The following is a 21,391-nucleotide window of genomic DNA, read 5'->3' as shown; positions in this document are numbered from 1 at the left end:
TCTTAAGAATACTCTGAAGCACTTAAATATGGAAGTGAATAGAACCAGGACTCCTCATTTTCTGAAAAAAGTGATTTCCAAATATACTCTACAAAAATATTGTGTTAAGAATGTCAAACCACAGTACATATGTTTTGTGAAAATGCCGAAACATCTGTTTCAGGATGAATAATGGTTAAAAATTGACTAGAATATCATAGTTTCTTCAGAATGCCTCAAATTGTCTTGACATAAATTTACGTATTTGTTTCGCAGAACTGGGCTTTCTTCTTCCCTTTAATACATGAAAGAACAGCAAAGCTCAGAAAGTTCAGTGGCAAAAGTGCCCAGAAGCCAAACACCAAACCAGGGTGGTGTGATTCCTTGGGCCTGAACCTGCACATTCTACCCTTATATTCCATGGACAATCTACCTGTCCAAAATGTTACTGACGCGTCCATTCGGCGAGTATTTATTGCATCCACACTATAGACCAGGTTCTAAGAATCCACCGTAATATGCAAACCTTATGGTTCTCATCATGGTCTTTTCAACCTAATGAACAAAAGAATAGCATTTATAAGCAATAATTTAAAAATGTAATAACAATTCCTCAAAAAATTAAACATAGAATTACCCATCTGATCAGGGCGCCTTGGCAGCTCAGATGATAAAGCACCTGCCTTTGGCTCAGGTTCAGCAGAGAGCCCGCTTCTCCCTCTGCCTCTATCTCTGACTCTCCCTCCGCTCATGCTCTTTCTCTCTGTATATCTCTGTCTCAAATGAGTAAAATCTTAAAAAAAAAAAAAAGAATTACCATATGATCCAATAATCCCACCACTGAGTATATACATGAAAGAGTTCAAAGCAGAGATGCGCACAGATATTTATACATTAATGTTCATAGCAGCAGTATTCACAATAGCCAAAAAGTGGACACGCCCCAAGTGAACATTGACAGAAAGATGGATTCAAAATGAGGTATAGACAGACAATAGAATATTATTCAGTCCTAAGAAGGAAGGGAATTGTGGCACATGCTATAACATGGATGAACCTTGAAGACATTAATAGTAAATGAAATAAGCCAGTCACAAAAAGACAAATAGTAAATGGATCTACTTACATGGAGTTTCCACCAGAATCAGAGTCATCACAGAACACAAAGCTAAATGCTGGTTACCAGGGTCTGGGACAGAGAGGAAGGAGAATTAGTGTTTTTTAAAAAATTTGTTTCAAGATTTTATTTATTTATTCCCAAGAGGCAGAGACACAGGCAGAGGGAGAAGCAGGCTCCATGTGGGGAGCCCAATGTGGGACTCGATCTCAGGACCTGGGGTCATGACCTGAGCTGAAGGTAGATGCTCAACCACTGAGCCACCCAGGCGCCCCCTAGAACTAGTGTTCAAAGGGTATGGAGCCTACACTTCGGAAGATGAAAAGGGAAATGGGAATATACTTAACACCACAGAAACAACCGTACACAAAAATCGGTTAAAATGGTAAATTTTGTTATATATATTTTAAAGAACTAAATATAATAACAAGGCATGTCATGTACTGTATTCGATATATTATAATCTCAATAACAACTTTACAAAGGATATGTCACTATTTCCCCCCATGTTACACATGTGCAATCTAAGAGATTGGAAAGATTCAATCTAAGATTCAGAGTATATCAACTACTCTGCAATAATAAAACTAAAGATTCAGAGAGTGACTTTTTTTTAAGATTTTATTCATTTATTCATGAAAAACACAGAGAGAGGCAGAGACACAGGCATAGGGAGAAGCAGGCTCCTTGTGGGGAGTCCGATGTGGGACTCAATCCCAGGACCCTGGGGGTCATGCCCTGAGCCGAAGGCAGATGCTCCCAAAAGTAACCCTTTTTGAAGTCACTCAGCTAGATATCTAGGATGTGAACACAGTATTCTTTAAGTCCAAAATGTGGCATATTAATCACCACACTTTACTGATTATTGGTGACACACTGAAGCTACTGCTTGCTGGCTTCCAATATTTTAGTTGAGTCTCCCTCTGACAGTTTTGCCTCTGTGTGTGTTTATGTCTCTTTGGAAAACATATCTTTTTTTCCTCTACTCATCCTTTGTTTTTGATTACCCACAAATTTATTATGATGTCGTTAGGTGCGATGTATCCTTGGAATTTGATTGCTTAGAGTTTGTAGAACCTTGGGAATCAATATCTTAGATTATTTGTAAGTTTAGTAAGATTGTTGGCCATTTTCTTTTCAAAAATTTTAAGAATATTTATTAATTACTTTAATGTTAGATCCCTTTACCATGACCCATACATAAATCAGTATTCACTTTTCTCTACCATATATTTTTTCCATGCTTCAGTCTATCTGGGTTTTTGTGATGGGAGTTCTACACTTTTGTTTTTGATTTTTTATTGACCTATCTTCCAGTTCACTAGTTTTTTAGCCCTTTTTTTTTTTCACCTAAGGAAAATCTGCTCGATTGGGATTTAAAATTTGCTGTTTTATTTTTCACATTTAGGGTATGGTTTTATTCTTTATAGATTCCAATTCCCTCATTAAGTCTTTTCTTCTGTTATCATGAGCATATTAATCACAGCTATTTCAAAGTCTAGGTCTGGTATCTGCAGTAAATCTTTTTCCTGTTTTTTTTTTTATTATTATTCTATTTTTTTATTTTTCTTTATTTTTCCCCCTCTCTTGTTTTTCAAGATTGGTTTACTCTGGTAATGGTGTCTTTTACATACTTATCTAGAACTAGGGAACTCATAAGAACCCGTCAGTGTTATTAAATAGTTCTCAAATAAAGTTTTGTAGTATCATGTAAGCACAGAAACTTTTACAAAGCTCTCCAAAGAAAATGCAAAGCTGTCACTTAAGACATTTTTATACTAAGCAGTATCTGTTTCCATATACCCTCAAGTGGAAAGTAATTTTCATATTTTATTTAGAGGAAGATAGATGTTAAACTTCAGGTTTTCAGGGTTATTCAGTATAATGTCCATTTAGTATGAATACTTCATAAAGTTAGTAGATCACGTCTGGGGACTATGTCCATATATTTTTCATGAAATAAACTTTGGATGCCAATTTCTTTTGTTTATTGACCGTCTCTCTCTCTCTCTAGTAGCAGGATGGGACCACAGAGGTATTTAAGTGCATTTATGATAAATCCAAGGGTTGTTTCTCCTTCTAGTTGACAGTCAAGAGGAAAGTATTTTTCTGGGCTCTGACACATAACCTCAAACAAAACAAACAAAACAAAACCTATGATACACACAGAGCAATGACGCATATTTTCCTGTTGCTTAAAATTTTAGTTTGGACGTGAGTCAGATGTCAAGAGGCAAAGTTGGAGGAAAATCTCTTTCATTGACTGGGATAGTATTCTGAAGTCACAATAATGTAGATGCTTACAGACACTGTATTTGAAAATAAACATCGAATTGCAGTGGTTTTATTTCAATACAAGGCATCTTATTAGGAAAATGGCATAACTCACAGCTCGGTGAGTCATGTAGATGCATCAAGAGGGATAAATGTAAGCTTGCGGTTGGGAACCAACCAAATTTTAAACTGATGAAATTGATATTTCTTGAAACCAAGTTGACAATTGGTGGTATCACAATCATAATAGAAAAATATAGTATGTCCATTATACTCTGGCTCATAAAATATACGTACATCATTATCTGAATAGCATTTTGGTTTTTATACCTGGCCTGTGACGTAGGTAGAGCAACCTGGAAACAGACACAGAGACTTGTCTGAGATCTTCAAATTACAAGTATGAAATATAAAATATCAAGTTTGGAATCTAGAATAAGCTTTCCATTTGTTCTCTAAAAAATCTACAATTTGACTTTTTTGAGCACCTACTGGAGGCAAAGCAGTGAATTTGGTGTTTGGGCAAGAGACAAGTCTCAATTTTAGGGGCTTCAAAATCAAATGAGTGAGATCAACTATAGTGAGAGATCCCATTTCTGTGGCATTGCCCCCAGCTGATGAAGGCCTCCTCACCACAAGGTCAAAGCTCCAGGTAGCTCTTCTCAATAAGGAGGAATAGTGCCTCGGCCCTGTTGTCTCAATTTGGGACAACTCTGAAAGGCCACCTCAGCTCCAAAATTTCCTGTGGACTCAGCTGAGACTTTGTTGTGACTGCCCTGCAACTCACCATAACCTCCTGCCCAATCCTGCTTCCCCATTTTCCACACAGGTACCTCCAATGAACTTCTGATACACGTACCTACCTCATAGTCTATTTTCTAAGTGCCCCAACCAATTTTCCCAGGGTTGCTAAAATATACAGAAATGATAAATGGAAAAAGTATGCGAAACACTGCATGAACACTATGGAATCCACTATTGCTTGAAACACAGTATTAACTGTGAGTGGCTGCAAAGGCTATTTGAGAATAATGGCTGGGATAGCAAAGAGGATGTACAGGGGATTTAATCCAAACTTCTCTACTCTTCAAAATGTATTAATTTGTGGCACTTGGGTGGCTCAGTTGGTTGACTCGGTTTCAGCTCAGGTCATGATCTCAGGGTTGTGAGATCAAGCCCAGCATAACGGCTCTGGGCTCAGTATGGAATCTGCTTGGGATTCTCTCTCTGCCTCTCCCTCCCCTGCTGCTCCTCCCCCTACTCTCCCTCTCTCTCAAACAATTACATAAAATCTTTAACATATTTTATTAATTCTTTAATAAAAATTGGCAAAACTCTCATACATGGTTAAAAAGGGAAACTGTGTGTGAAAAGCCCATGATAAAAAGCAGTACCCCCCTATGTGACCCCCGCCATCGTTGCACCCACAGTGCACTCAGCACAGAGTGTCTCATTTCTTAGATAAACTTGTTCTTGATTTTCTTCATGTCTTCATTCTCCTGATATTTCCTTCCTAATGCTAAATTATCCCTTTACTACCTTTTTTTGATTATTAATTTAATATGTTGTCTCATAACTTCCAGTTCCAAAACTTGCAGATTTAACCCACACAGTGTCCCACTTCCCTTTCCACACCAAACGTTTGATTGTTAAAATTTTATTACCATAGTGAGATTATTAACTTTGGAAGGATAGACTCAAATCTCTATTGTTTTATAAATCTAGGTCATATCTTGACTTGATAGGATATCAAATAAGGATATTAGTGAATTTTCCTTCCTTCTTTCTCTTGCCTCCATCTGTTTACCACTATTGTACCTTTAAGCCTTGATTGACAAGGTCTGATAATGCTCAAAATTCAGTCCTTTGCCCCATGAAAATATACATTTTTGTAACCCATTCAACATTGTCTAATATGGAACAAAGGATAGTGTATGGTTGACATCTGCTTTACTATTCCTTCAGCCTAAATACCTTAATGCTACTGTGACCTGGCGTCAGGTCAAATAGCTGTCTCTTCTTACCCTCCACCAATTGCTCAGAATCATGCCATGTTTCAGTTTGCATATTATTTTGAAAATACATATCTCTACTTCTCTTCACAAAATTTTACTTTTATTTTTCTGCTTCTGAGTTCTGGTGTATATATGCCCCATAATGGCTGCTTAAGCCCCAAATTTAAATGAGTTTTCCTTTTCAAGGGCACCTGGGTGGTCCAGTCTGACCCTTGATCTCAGCCCAGGTCTCCATCTCAGGGTCATGAGTTTAAGCCCCATGTTGGGATGTGGAGTCCACTTAAGAAGAAGAAGAAAAAAAAGATTTAAAATAAACTTATTATTATTAAAAAAAAAAAAGATTTAAATGAACTTTCCTTTCCAGGCACTTCTCTCATGTTTACCTCTTCCATGGTTTCCCATAGTGGTGCTATTCACATGTGGGGCTGTATAATTTTTTGTTGCAGAGGTTATCTTGTCCACCGCAGGGTCATTGGCAGCATCCCTGGCCTCTATCCCCTAGATGCCTGGAGCATTTTCCTTTCCACAGTTGTAACAACAAAAATGTCTCCAGACATTGCCAAATGTCATCTGGAGTTTAAAATCGTCTCCAGCTGAGATCCACTAATCAATACAAATTACGTATATAACCCAACTTAACCTATGCATGTTTTGGAGACTGAAAACTTAAAATGCTCCTTTTGGTGAGATTCTTGCTCCTTGCCTAGCTAGGGCTTTAGATTGGTTCACAGGCAATAGAATAAAAGCTGTTGTCCTCAATGGGTCTTGTGGTGGGTGTATTACTCTTTCAGAAAGATTGATGGGCAGGTTGACATAATTACCAACAACACTAGCATGGTGCTGAATATGTTTTGCCAACTGAGAAAGCTGAGCTGATAAGGCTAAACATAATTTGCAAGACCTGCTCCCTCACAGAACGCCTTGATATTGATATTATTCTAGTTGTGGGTTCATGATTTCATCTATGTGACCTTCTCATTATGAATCGCATGACAATTATTTTTTTAAATATTTATTTATTTATTTATTCACGAGAGACAGAGAGAGACAGGGAGAGAGGCAGAGACACAGGCAGAGGGAGAAGCAGGCTCCGTGCACGGAGCCCGACGGGGAACTTGATCCCGGGTCTCCAGGATCACACCCTGGGCTGAAGGCAGGCACTGAACTGCTGAGCCACCCAGGGATACCCTCGTGTGCCAATTATAAGCACCAACTAACCATCAATCAGCAGAAGGGTGTTAAACGGTGAGTCAAGGCAGAACTCCGTTGTTATTTTGTTTTAATTTTTCAAGAAGGGAAATAACAATTGTAGGATGTAATGGTCCTCCTGGTACTGAAGTCCTTGCTCCTCGCCCTGCCCATCCCCCAACCAGCTTCTCAGGAATTATAGAAGGGAAATCTGGGTTGCATTTTAAGAATAGGAAATCCAACTTAATACCCTTAAATTCAAACCAGTAGGCTCGGCAAATACATTTTCCCAACCTTTAATTCCTCAATCAAGAAAGAACAGCGTACTGGAACCTCTAGAAGACAAGTAACATATTTTTAGTCCCTTCTACGTCTAGATACTCAGAGAGGATGTTTAACCTTCTAATCCTTTTAATGCTTACAGTGTTTACCACCTGCCCTCTCCTCCCACTCCCTCAAAGGAGTTAAAGAATTTACGCAAGACCTTGCCACTAGTAACAAGTAGCACTTTGGTTCAAATCCACGGCTTTTGCTATCAGAACGCATTCTGCTCTCCTGCCTTCAGGGACCATGATCACTCTCCTTGAGAAAGAGAGGAGTCTTTATAGGGCTTGTGGACATAGCCCTGCACCTCTGATATGGAAGAGGTGGTCCTTCCTCTCTGCTCGTCTACAGAGGGGCGTACTTGATGCACTTCTGTGGAAAGTAATGGTACATAAAGGTTCCTAACTCTAATAAACTGCTACTCGTTTGATTGCTGAACCCTATTAAGTCCACCTAAGAGCCTTAGTTATGAGAAATGGATTATCATGTCGCCGTAGTGTGTGAAGTGAGGAAAGAGATTCATCAGCTCGTAAAGATGTGAGAATGTATACGTTTGATCCCAAAGAATTAACAGCTCTTTCCTGCCTGGCGTCTGTATAGGATACTTTGTGTTAGGGGTTTGGGACCCAAAGTGATGTAAGTACTGTCTCTCTATTCCTTTTCTAGAGTTGCGTAACAAATCAAAAAGTGAGAGGACTTAAAACAACATTTTTCTGCCACAGCTTGAAAGCTGGAAGTCAGTAACCATGGTGTCGGCAGAGCCAGGCTCCCTCTGAAGGCTACAGGCAAGGATCCTTCTTGCTTTCTCCAGCTCCTGGTGCCTCCAGGAGTTCCCTGCCTTGTGGCTGCATCTCTCTACTCTCTGCCTCTGTCTTATATGGCCTTGTCCTCTGTATCTTATAAGGACAGGTGTCACTGGATTTAGGGCACACCCAGATAATCCAGGATGATCTCTTGTTGAGATCCTTGTCTTAATTACATCTACAGAGTCCCTTTTTCCAAATAAGGCCATACTCACTGGAGCTAGGGTTTCGAATGCAGACACAATTTGGGGGAACCACCATTCAATCCACGACAGTCTCATATCTGGAGAATCGTGCAGCTTCATATGGGAGACTGACAGGCAAACAAACAGGTAGAAAAAATTCACATGGATGCTGTGAAAGAAGTTTATTTAGGGGGTGCTGAGCACACAAAGGAGCAAAACACGTACCATCTGGAGAGATTCAAGGAAAGCTTCACAAAGAAAGTAACCCTTGAGCTTGCTCTTGAAACACAAGGTGGATGAAAATACAAGAGAATAAACTGTTTGGGCTTCTAGCACAAAAAAAAAATTCCATATTCTATCACCTGCATATGTGTTTTGTTTGGTCTACAGAATATTTGCCTATATGATGTTTAAAGATTAATGCAATGAACTGTCACCATTTAAACCTGGGATATTTCAAGATGTCCCACTTCTAGGTCAGGTGTCAAGTGCTCTTTGTTGTGATTGGATTTCCTGTATAATGGAGTTAATCAGAAAGACAAGTTTGGGTGCCTGGCTGGCTCAGTTGGAAGAGCATGCCACTCTTGATTACAGGGTCATGAGTTCGAAACCTGACATGGGTGAGGGATTACTTAACTAAATAAAACTTAAAAAAATGTAGAAAGAGAAGTTTAATCTTATCTATGTCTCTGTTAAAAGTGGTAAAGTCTGTGGTGGAGAGGAATTTGTGATTTAAAAAAAGTAAGAAAGCATACTTGTGTATGGAAGAGAAGAATTTTTTTTAAATGCAAATGTCTCTGTCATAAAAATAGATATTTTATTATCATCACCTACTTCATTTATATTTCTTGTGGATTTTTCTTTTGTGGGCATTTGAGCTTTCCTTTCTTGCCTTTATATTTTATATCTGGGAAGATGTGTTGATAAGAGATTTCTAATACATGAAATGTGATCTGTAATAGTCTTTACTGCTATCTCATTGCTAAATAGGGAACCCATATATGGGAAGAACCCATATATATGCAGGCTTGAAGCCAGCATATGTTCTAAGCACTGACTGTTCCTGTTCCTTAAGAGCCTGGCCACCTAACTAGAAGGAACCCATCTGACGTCGCTCCCCCATGGTCCAAAACCCCAAAATATTCCTGGACAGCAGGATAGCTAATGGCAACCAATAAGCACCCATTGCTGGAAACCAAAGAATATTTGGGCTCCTTGCAGGACTATAGGTTTGGAGGTGTTCTCCATGCATGTTTCAGATAAGAAATGTCCATCTCAACCTGATAATTGGCTTATTATGCAATTTATTGTGTGTTTTTTTTAATTGTATAAATTGGTATCCCACAATAAGCACTCCAGTTGAATTAAGATTTGGGATTTGCATAGTAATAGAATTTTACTTAATAGAAACGGAGAACTCTTTGCCTGACAAAAATTTAGGGCTTGTCAATTTACAAAGTCCAAAATCATTGTTTGGTGACTAGCAGCATACGGTCACCTTACTAACACAAAAACGGAGATCTGGCACTTCAGTAGGAACAATACCATAAAGTCTCCAGATAAATTTTAAGTCTTAGGGCTCAAGGTTACAAGCTACATAGTCACAAACTAATTCTGGTGAGTTCTGGGAAGATGGTGGCAGGCACAGCGACACAGAGTTTGGATTTTCCCAAATGCCCACAAAAAAAAAAAAATCAAAAGAAACAACTACTTAGTGAAACCCAAACCCAAAGCAACACATATGCGCATGCGGACACACACACACACACACACACACACACACACGAGAAGGCATCCTCATGGAACCCCAAATGTAAAATAGTGGGGGGAAGAGTCACCAAGTGTCACCAGAGTGGAAGTCAAGGCAGGGCATTTGAGGATAGGAGCTGAATCGGGGAGGGCCCTTTCTCACTTAAGGAACAGGTAATTAGAGAGAGCTTTTGTCGGGGCCCCCGGAGACGGACACAGCCTGTCCCTTAGGATCTCTGGACGGTGGCTAGCTAGGGGCCGTTCCAGGACAGGGCCCCACACTGAAGAATACTGCTGCAAGTGGAAGCAAAATTGGGCACAGTAGGAGAAAAACAGGTGAACAATAGACATGACCCAGGTACAGGGGAAGAGAGGAACAGAGCCAGGGAATCTCAGAAATCAAGGTGCCATATTTCACATTTTCACGAAAACAACAGAAAAGGGAAAAATCTGACTGGACCATATCTTCTTTGTTTTAAATTTTTAAAAAGTTTTTATTTGGGACTTCGGGTGGTTCAGCCGTTGAGTACCTGCCTTCAGCTCAGGTCGTGATCCCTGGGTCCCAGGATCGAGTCCCGCATTGGGCTCCTTGCATGGACCTGCTTCTCCCTCTGCCTGTGTCTCTGCCTCTCTCTCTCTCTCTCTCTTTCTCTCTCTCTCTCTATGTCTCTCATGAATAAATAAATAAAATCTTTTTTAAAAAAGATAAAAAAATTTTTATTTTAATCACTTGGGGCTCAAGATGACAAGTGCACTCCTTTACCCCATTGCCTATTTCACTCATCTTCCCACTCACTTCCCCTCTGGTAACCATCAGTTTGTTCTCTATAATTAAGAGTCTGTTTCTTGGTTTGTCTCTCCCTCTCTCTCTTTTTTTTCCTTTTCCTTTGCATATTTGTTTTGGTTCTTAAACTCCACATATGAGTGAGATCATATGGTATTTATATTGCTCTGTCTTATTTCACTTGGCATTCTACTCTCTAGCTCCATCCATGTCGTTGCAAATGGTAAGACTTCATTCTATTTTATGGCTGAACAATATTATATATATATATATATATATAATTATATATATTATATTATATATTATATATATATTATATATATTATATATTATATATATATAATTATATATATAATTATATTTATATATAATATATATAATTTTGATAAGGATTGCATTAAATGTGTATATTGCTTTGAGTAGTAGGGACATTTTTTAACAATATTTGTTCTTCTAATCCATAAGCATGGAACATTTTTCCATTTCTTCATGTCATCTTCAATTTCTTTCATATAGATATAGAAGATATATATATACATATCTTCTTTATCCACTCACCTATCGATGGACACTTGGGCTGCTTCCGTATCGTGGCTCTTGTAAAGCTGCAATAAACGTAAAGGTGCATGTATTCCTTCAAATTAGTGTTTCTGTATTCTTTGGGTAAACACCTAGCAGTACAGCTGCTGGACTCTCCAGTAGCAATTTTTTTAACTTTCCGAGGAGCCTGCACACTGTTTTCCACAGTGCCTGCCCCCATTTGCATTCCCACCAACAGTACACAAGTGGTCCTTTTTCTCCATATTCTTGTCAACATCTCTAGTTTCTGGTGTGCCTGATTTTAGCCATTCTGACAGGTGTGAGGTGAGGCGATACCTCCCTGTGGTATTGATTTGGATTTCCCTGATGGTGAGGGATGTTGACCTTCTTGTCATGTATCAGCCATCCGGTTGTCTTCTTTGGTGAAATGTCTGTTCGTGTCTTCTCCCTATTTTTAATTTGAATATTTGGCTTTGGTGTAGAGTTGTGTAGGTCCTTTTTATATTTTGGTTGCTCTCCTTTTATCAGGTATGCCATTTGCAAATATCTTCTCCCATCCAGGTAGGTTGTCTCTTAGTTTTGTTGATGGTTTCCTTTGCTGTACAAAGCTTTTTATTTTGATGTAGTCCCAATAGTTTATTTTTACCTTTATTTCCCTTGATTCCGGAGACATTATCTAGAAAAATGATGTTACGGCCAGTGTCAGAGAAATTACTGCCTGTGCTCTCTTCTAGGATTTTTGTGGTTTCAGGTCTCACGTTTAGGTCTTTAATAAATATTGACTTTATTTTTGTCTAGGGTATAGCAAAGTCCAGTTTCATTCTTTTGCATGTCACTGTCCAGTTTTCCCAACACCATTTGTAGAAGAGAGGGTCTTTTCTCCATTGGCTATTCTTTCCTCCTCCATCAAAAAATTAATTGACCATATAATTATGAGTTTATTTCTGGGTTTTCTATTCTGTTCCATTGATCTATGTGTCTATTTTATGCCAGCACCATACTCTTCTGATTACTATAGTTTTGTAATAAAACTTGAAGTCTGGAATTGTGATACCTCCACTTTTCTTTTTCTTTTTCAAGATTGCTCTGGTTATTTGAGGTCTTTTGTGGTTCCACATAAATTTTAGGATGGTTCTTTCTAGTTTTGTGAAAAATGCTGTTGCTATTTTGATAAGGATTGTATTAAATGTGTATATTGCTTTGAGTAGTAGGGGCATTTTAACAATATTTGTTCTTCTAATCCATGAGCATGGAACATTTTTCCATTTCTTCATGTCATCTTCAATTTCTCTCATCAATGTTTTATAGTTTTTAGAGTATAGGTGTTTCACCTAAGTTTATTACTAGATATCCTATTGTTTTTAGTGCGATTTCAGTGAAACTGTTTTCTTAATTTCTCTTCCTGATGCCTCATTATTGGTGTATAAAAATGCAACAGATTTCTGTACATTGAAATCATATACTGTGATTTTACTGAATTCATTTATCAGTTCTAGCAGCTTTTTGGTGGAGTCCTTCAGGTTTTCCATATATAGAATCACGTTATCTGCAAATAGTGAAAGTTTTACTTTTTCCTTACTGATTTGGATGTCTTTTATTTCTTTTGATTGTGATTGTTTGGCTAGGACTTCCAGCACTATGTTAAACAAAATAGTGAGAGGGGACATCCTTGTCTTGTTCTCGACCTTAGAGAAGGGCTCTTAGTTTTCCCCCATTAAGGATGATGTTCATTGTGTTTTTTTAAACATGGCCTTTATGATATTGAGGTACATTCCCTGTAAACCTACTTCGTTGGGGTTTTTTTTTTAATGAATGGGTGTTGTAAATCAAATGCCTTTTCTGTGTCAGCTGAAATGATCATATAGTTCTTTTCCTTTCTCTTATGGATGTGTTGTATCACGTTGATTGATTTGTGAATATTGAACCACCCTGGCAACCCAGGAATAAATCCCACTTGATCATGGCAAATTATTTTTTTAATGCATTGTTGAATTTGGTTTGTTAGTATTTGGGATTTCTGTATGTATGTTCCTCACAGATATTGGCTTATGGCTCTCTTTTTTGTGGTGTCTTTATCTGCTTTTGGTATCAGGGTAATGCTGGCCTCATAGATTTTGGAAGTTATCCTTCTTCCATTTTGGGAATAGTTTGAAAAGAATTGGTATTGACTCTTTAAATGTTCAGTAGAATTCGCCTCTGAAGCCATCTGTCCCCAGACTTTTATTTTTCAGGAGTTTTTGATTACTCATTCAACTTCCTTGCTGGGGATTAGTCTACTTAGATTTTCAACTCCTCTTGTTTCAGTTTTGTTGGGTTATATGTTTCTAGGAATCTATCACTTTCTTCTAGGTTGTCCAATTTGTTGGAATACAGTTTTTCATAATATTCTGTTATAATTGTATTTCTGTGGTGTTTGTTATTATTTCTTCTCTCTTATTTCTGATTCAATTTGTCCTTTCTTTTTCTTGATAAATCTGGCTAAAAGTTCATCAATTGTATTGATTTTTTTTTTAAAGAACCAGCTCCCACTTTCATTGATCTATTCTACTGGGTTTTTTTTTTGTTTCTAGATCATTGATTTCTGCCCTAATATTTATTATTTCCTTCCTTCTGCTGGTTCTAGGTTTTGTTTATTCTTTTCCTAGCTCCTTCATGTATACAATTAGGTTGTCAATTGGAGATTTTTCTTGCTCTTTAAGGTAAGCTTGTATTGCTATAAACTTTTCCCTGAGAATCATTTTTGCTGCATTCTCAAAATTTTGAATCATTGTGTTTTAATTTTCATTTTTTAGAGGTATTTTTTATTTCCCCTTTTATTTCCTGATTAACCCATTTGTTGTATAGTAGCATGTTATTTAACCCCCCATGTTTTCGTGTCTTTCCAGATTTTTTAAAGTGCTTGATTTATACTTTCATGGGGTTGTGGTCAGATGAGATGAATGGTTTGACTTTGATCTTTTGGAAATTGTTGAGGCTTGTTTTGTGACCTAATATGTGATTTATTCTGGGGAATGTTCCATGTGCACTTGAAAAAAAAATGTATTCTGCTGGTTTAGGTGCAATGTTCTGAATATATATCATAAATTCTTTTGGTCCAGTGTGTCATTCAAAGCTATAGTTTCTTTGTTGCATTTCTTTTTGGATGATCGTCCATCCATGTAAGTGAGATGTTAAAGCCTCCTACTATTATTTTAATATTATCATTTCATTCCTTTATGTTTGTTATTAACTGTTATATGTATTTGGGTGTTCCCATGTTGGGTGCATAAATATATACAATTGTTACATCTTCTTGTTGGATTGTCCCCTTTATTATTATACGGTGTCCTTCTTTGTCTCTTGTTACAGCCTTTGTTTTAAAATCTATTTTGTCCAATATAAGTATAAGTATGACTACTCTGGCTTTCTTTTAATATCCATTTGCATGATAAGTGTTTCCTTGTCCCCTCACTTTCTATCTCCAGGTGTCTTTAGGTCTGAAATTAGTCTCTTGTAGACAGCATAGAGATGGGTCTTGTTTTTTAATCTACTCTGTCAACCTATGTCTTTAGATTGGAGTGTTTAGCCCATTGACATTCAAAGTAATTATTGACATGTATTTACCGCCATTTTGTTACTTGTTTTGTAGTTTTTCCCTGATCCTTTCTTCCCTTCCCTTTTTTCCCTTTGCTGATTTTCTCTAGTGATATGCTTGGATTCCTTTGTCTTTACTCTTTGCATATCTAGTACTGATATTTGATTTACGGTAATTATTATGTTTCTATATAACATCTCCTGCATATAGTAGTCTATATTGTTTATTGACATGTAATTTCAAAACCATTCTTTACTCTTCACTCTCCACCCCCTCATATTTTAGGAATATGGTGTCATATTTAACAACCTTTATTTTGTGAATCCCTTGACTAATTGTTATAGAAATACTTATTTTTACTGCTTTTGTGTTGTTGTTGACATCCATTTGCTTGATAAAAATTTCTCCATTCCCTTTACTTTCCATCTGTAGGCAGCCTTAGGTTTAAAATGAGTCTCTTGTGGGCAGTGTATAGATGAATCTTATTTTTTTTAATCCATTCTGTCACTGTATGTCTTTTGATTGAAATGTTTAGTGCATTTACGTTCAAAGTAATTATTTATAGATATGCATTTATTGCCATTTCATTACTGGTTTTACGGTTGTTTCTGAAGATTTCCTCTGATCCTTTCTTGTCTTTTTCTCTTTTGCGGTCTGGTGGTTTCTTTAAGTAATATGTTGGGATTTCTTTCTCTTTATAATTTGCATATTTATTAGTGGCTTTTGATTTGTGGTTACCATTAAGTTTGTATATAACATCTTCTGCATATAACAGTCTGGTTTAATTGTCATGAACTCGTTTAGTTTGGTTTTTAGTTAGTTGGTTCCCCCCCACCCCCACCCCGGGAAACTTTTTATCTCTCCTTCTATTCTGATAGCCTTATACTATCTTACTTACTATATTCTTGGCTGTTGGTTTTTCCTATTCATATTTGAATATGTCATCCCCATTTGGATATATCATGCCACTCCTCTGCAATGGCAATTTGCTGCTGAAAAATCTGTTGATGGCCTTAGGAGTTTCCTTTGTATGCAACTGTCTTTTTTTTTTTTTTTTTTGTCTTGCTGCTCTTAATATGTTTCCTTTATCACTGCATTTTGCCATTTCAATCCAACATGTCTTGGTATATATCTGCTTTTGTTGATTATGTTTGGAGTTCTCTGTGCTTTCTCCATCTGGATATCTGTTTCCTTCCCCAGATAAGGGAAGTTTTCAGCTATTATTTCCTCAGATAAATTCTCTTCCCCCTTTTCTGCCTCTTCTTCTTCCAGGACTCTTAGAATATGAATGTTATACGTTTGAAGGAGTCACTGAGTTCCCTAAGTCTATTCTTGTTTACATAATTCTTTTTTCTTTTCTCTTTTGTCCAGCTTCATTACTTTCCATTTCTGTCTTCTAGGTCATTAATTCATTACTGTGTTTATTTCAGCCTGCTGTTCATTCCACCAAAAATGTTTCTCCTTTTGTTTACTGAGCCCTTTCTCTCTTCTATGTTATTCCTTATCTCTGTTAATGGTCTTATGGATATTCTCCACTCTTGTCTCAAGTCCAGTGAATAGCCTTATGATCACTGTTTTTAAGTTCTCCACCAAGCATGTTACTTATACCTATTTCACATAGATCCTGACTGTGGCCTTGTCGTGCTTCTTCATTTGAAACAAATTCCTGTCTTCTCCTTTTGTCTGAATCTCTGTAACTCTTTCTCTGTGTTAGGAAAGTCAGCTATGTCTCCTGTTCTTGAAGTTAATGTCTTTATGAAGTCTTGTAGTGTCCTGCAAAGTAGTGTCTCCTGGTCCCCAGAGCCTGGTGTTTCCCAGAATGTCTCCAATGTGTGTTGTATGTTGTCTGCTCTTGTGACCTGGCTGCTTTATCCTAGAGGCCAGTTGCCTGCAGAGGTTCCCTTTGCCTGTTGTGGGCAGTTTGGTCCTTAAATGTGGCACATTTTATCTCAGTGTGCTCTGGTCTGCTTGTGAAATAAGTATTGCAAAAAAAAAAAAAAAATGAAATAAGTATTGCCACCCTCACTGGAACCAAGGCTCCACAAAATTCCCAGGTTAAGTTTTGGCTGGTCTTTTAAAGAAAAAGGTCATTTCACAAATAAATACAAAACCAAAAGAAAATTAAGAGCCAATAAACAAAATAAATAATACTCAAGAGAAATAGAAGGTTAAAGAGAGAAAAGTTTTATAAAAAGTGAAGAAAGCAACAAAGGATTGAAGAGAAAGCAAATATTGAAAACAGGCAAAGAAGATACAGCTTACAAAAAAATGCAAGTCCAAGAAAAATGAAAAAACAAAGCAAGAGAACAGAGAAAAATATTAAAAGCTATAATTGAAGAAAACTTTCCTCAAATAAAAAGAAAGATACAGATAAAACTACATATAAAAAGTATATACTATGTAAAACCCAGAAAAACCAATACCAGTAAATAGCCTAGTAAAATTTCAGCATGTTAAAGAAAAAAAGTCCTTTGGACAATGAGACAATAACAGCAAATGATATATGAGACATAAAATTAGATCATCATCAGACTTCTTGACAACAACACTTAGAGCAAAATAAAATACTGTAAAATGTTTAAGCTATTTAATCAAAGTAAGTGTGAACCCAAGAGTGTATATTTAACAAAACTGAAGAGCATAAATAAACTGTGATTAATATATAATAATTCAGAGAAAGCCAGAGACCATTTTAAAGAATCAACTGGATTCAGAGAGCCGTAATGACTAGAGATATATCTACATCAAAACCAATGGTGATAATTAATTTTATGCATAATTAATAACATCTATTTTATATGTATTATACATATGTAATTAAAAATAAACAAGAATTATAGGGGAAAGATTTAAGTGTTTAATGGATATGTGATCTGATAATGTGGATTTAGACAAGTAATAAAAAGCAAGATTAAGGATAACATATGCAAAAAAATTAATAGTTTTCAGTAATCATAAATGGTATCTTTACCTATTTATCTACTCACCTACCTATCCATCAACAGTGGAAACCACAGTAGTAGTAAGTATCTTTGAACCCAGATTTTAGTCTTTGTATACTATTTCTTATTAAAGTAATTTGCCCTTCTTGGAAAAATCTGACTGAATCCAAGTTTAAAGGAAAAAAATGAACAATGAATCTGTAATGTCTTCACACTCAGATAGCAAAGAAGCTATCAAAGACTACTAGGGTGATATCAATAGACTCAGAAGAAAATTTAAAGAGGCCATCACTGACTACAGATGGGAAAAACTAAGCTTCAATAATGATAAGAAAAAGAATATATCAAACATACTTAAATTCATGAGTTTATTATGATTAAAAAACTAATTCATCTTTTTTGATGATGGCAAGGAACCAATTTATTACCTTGCAAATTGAATAAATGATAAAAACAAATAAAGCATTTACCTTTTATTTCCCATATGAACTGTATAACTGATTAAACAAATAGAAAAATAGAAGGGAAGGGAGAAAAAATGGGTAGGAAATATCAGAAAGGGAGACAGAACGTGAAAGACCCTTAACTCTGGGAAGCGAACTAGGGGTGGTGGAAGGGGAGGTGGGCAGGGGGTGGGGGTGAATGGGTGACGGGCACTGAGAGGGACATTTGACGGGATGAGCACTGGGTGTTATTCTGTATGATGGCAAATTGAACACCAATAAAAAATAAATTTATTATTAAAAAGAAAAGCAAATAGAAAAATTAAAAACAATTTAATAAAATCATGAAAATTAGGTTTAAGAATTAGAATGCCAACATTTATAATCCCTAATAGAGTAATAAATTAATGAATTTAGACATTGACTATCATTGGCTGCTAACAACACAAAATAACAAAACAAAACCAAGGCATTATGATGGAAGGATCGATCCATCTATAATTTTACCATAGGGATCAAACTTGAGTCTGATGAAGTGTCCAGATAGAGCAGACAATTTAAAGCAAATACAGAAATGAGAGGAATACGTTGAATCACACTATGAATGTGAAATCAATAAAATCCAGACTGTGAGAAACTCTGTAAACAAAATGTCATGGGTAGCTAAGGGATAAACTGTAATGGAAAAGAAATAGAGTTGGGGGAACATCTAGAAAGAGAAAAAACAGGGACACCTGGGTGGTTCAGCAATTGAGCATCAGCCTTCAGTTCCGGGCATGACCCCAGGGTCCTGGGATCGAATTCCACATCAGGTTCCCTGCAGGGAGTCTGCTTCTCCCTCTACCTTTGTCTCTGCCTCTCTTTGTGTCTGTCATGAACAAATAAATAAAATATTTGAAAAACAGAGAGAGACAGACAGAGAAACAGAGAGAGAGAAAACAGTATCAATTTAAAAAAAAAAAAAAAACGTACTATTGCCTAAGGTGAAAGAATGGTCTGGAAGGTCTTGAAGTTACACACGACATCCATACTGTTACTAATTATAGTTTGACTTCTTTCCAAGGAATTCAGTAAACAATGTAACTTTCTTAAATTCGGAGGTAATTTTTCACCTCTAAGAGTTGTTGCTGAAATATTATAGTGAAAAGCTTTAGGGGGAAAAATGACCATATGTTGCTATTTTCTAAAAGAAAAGAAAAAGAAAAAGAAAACAAAACAAAAAATTATTCATTTACTTATTTGAGAAAGAGAGAGAGCACATACATGAGTCAGAGGAGGGGTAGAGGGTGAGAGAGCATCTCAAGTAGACTCCCTGCTGAACACGGAGCCCATTGCAGGGCTCTATCTCATGACCCATGAGATCATGACCTGAGCCAAAATCAGGAGTAGGACACTCAACTGACTGAGCCACCTAGATGCCCTCATGCTTTTAACTTCATTTGGTCCTCTTTCCCACCTCTGTATTTGCAAATATTCTATTTTCTTTTATAGCTTGTCATCCCTCAGATCTGGGCCTGACACATCAATTCCTGAGGCACTATGTCCTGATCATCCTTTTGCACTTAAATATTTACTAGCTGAAGAAATTCTTGTTTTGTTCACCCCTGGATTATACTATATGGAGTTGCTGATGTGAGAAGTGTTTGAAAATCAGGGCTCATAACTCAATCAGCAGTAATTTGAAGGATCTATATCAAACCGCCATTTGTTTTATCCATGGCATCTGAATATCCATGAATATGTCTGAAGGCTTCTTGTGATTCCTTATTTTTAGCAGCTCTTGAAATATTTTTCTTTGGTGTCCTCCCTCCCCTCCCCTACACATACACAGAATCTGAAAAGGCAAGACGTTTTTATGCTGTATAGCATATATTTAAACTCATACCATCTCTAGATATCCTCCAAGTCTGCAATGATTTGTTTAGTCATGTGATAACATTGGAGCATACAAAGAATTTTTCATTGCTTTTTTATATGTTCAATGTCTGATCTCCCCACACATTAGACATCATGGTTCATGAAGATATTAACTATATTTTCCTCTTCATTAAACCCAGTGCCTAACATCCTACTTGAGACATAAAAGGCACTTGATATCTATTAAGAAAATGCCCAAGTGACTAAACAAATACAGTTTGCTAATATCTCCCTCTAAGTGCATCATCCAAAGTAAATACATGATTCTAAATGTCATCTAACTACTACAGAGTACAGCCATTGTGTATGGTCTCTGGATCTGGGTATTTCATGGTCTTAATGCAGCCAGTGGATTACTGAATTGTTTTCCCCCTCCTTGCTAAAGAGCATGTCACAAAGTCAGCTCATACTTAATCTACTGCCAGTTAAGTCTCATGTCACAAAACTTGTACTTATCTCTCTCTTCCCCAAGCAAGTTTTATTACTGACATTTTTAAAATATTGCAATTTGCTTGTAAGAGGAAACTTAACAGGAATAAATACTTTTTCCAGTCCAAGAATCTAACTGTCGAGATCTTTCTGAATTTCCCAAAACATAAGCCAGCTTCCTTGGATTTGCAGCAGCAATAATCTATCTTCTTCGTAAAAGGCATCAATCAAGATGTGGCAAGATGAAGCCCCCTACAGAACACTGAAGACCCAAGTGCCCATTTTCTCAGATTGATGTGGATCTGAAAATCAATGACATTTTGTATTCTTCCTTAGTACTGTTACTAATCCTACATTCTTCCTGTTTCCAAGCAGAGCTTGATTAACCTTATAAAAATTGAATCCTAGGCTGAAGACAGAGTGAGACCAGATCGAAAGAAAAAGAGCAAGTAGAGATGAAAGAGACTGAGAACCAAAGAGAGAGAGAGAGAGAAAGAGAGAAACCATTGACTAATCCATCATTATCAAAATGATAAGAATCATTTGATATTGTTTATTTTTCAAAAAAGTATTTTGACTTCTTGTGAACCCTCTTTTACTTATGAGTCCTCACAAACCATCTAGTTAGTATTTTTCCAGAAATTTGTAGAACCAAAATTATTTTTCTGATTTATAATTTCTGAAATGTATAACTTCTTAAATTTTAAAATACAGCTTCATGGATTACAATACCCTCTAGAGTAATAGGGTAAGTGTAGTTTAATAAAAAACAAGTATTAGATGCTGATTTTGTCAGAGTATTAGAAAACTAGTCAGGATCTAATGATATCACATTTAATAGAGATTTGATCAAAAGTGTTTTTGGAAGTCTACCTATTGCTGGATTTGATAGCATCTACAATTCTTAATTTAAATGCTTCAAGGTAAAAAAAAATATTATATTAGCAAAACAGTCAATCTGTGGAAGATTGATGGATGGAATAGACAGTTCCAAAAATGAAAATGCTTATATTGTCTCTGTAGCACTTACAGAAAAAGTGGCTACAAATATCAGGGACTTTTTCATCAAGTCTAATAGCTCAGACTTTGGACTTTTTCATCTCTAACCATATAACTGTCACTTTCTAG

Source organism: Vulpes vulpes, chromosome 14 (assembly GCF_048418805.1).
Source record: "Vulpes vulpes isolate BD-2025 chromosome 14, VulVul3, whole genome shotgun sequence".
In the NCBI taxonomy this organism is placed as follows: domain Eukaryota; kingdom Metazoa; phylum Chordata; class Mammalia; order Carnivora; family Canidae; genus Vulpes; species Vulpes vulpes.
Note: the sequence above shows the minus strand (reverse complement) of the source record.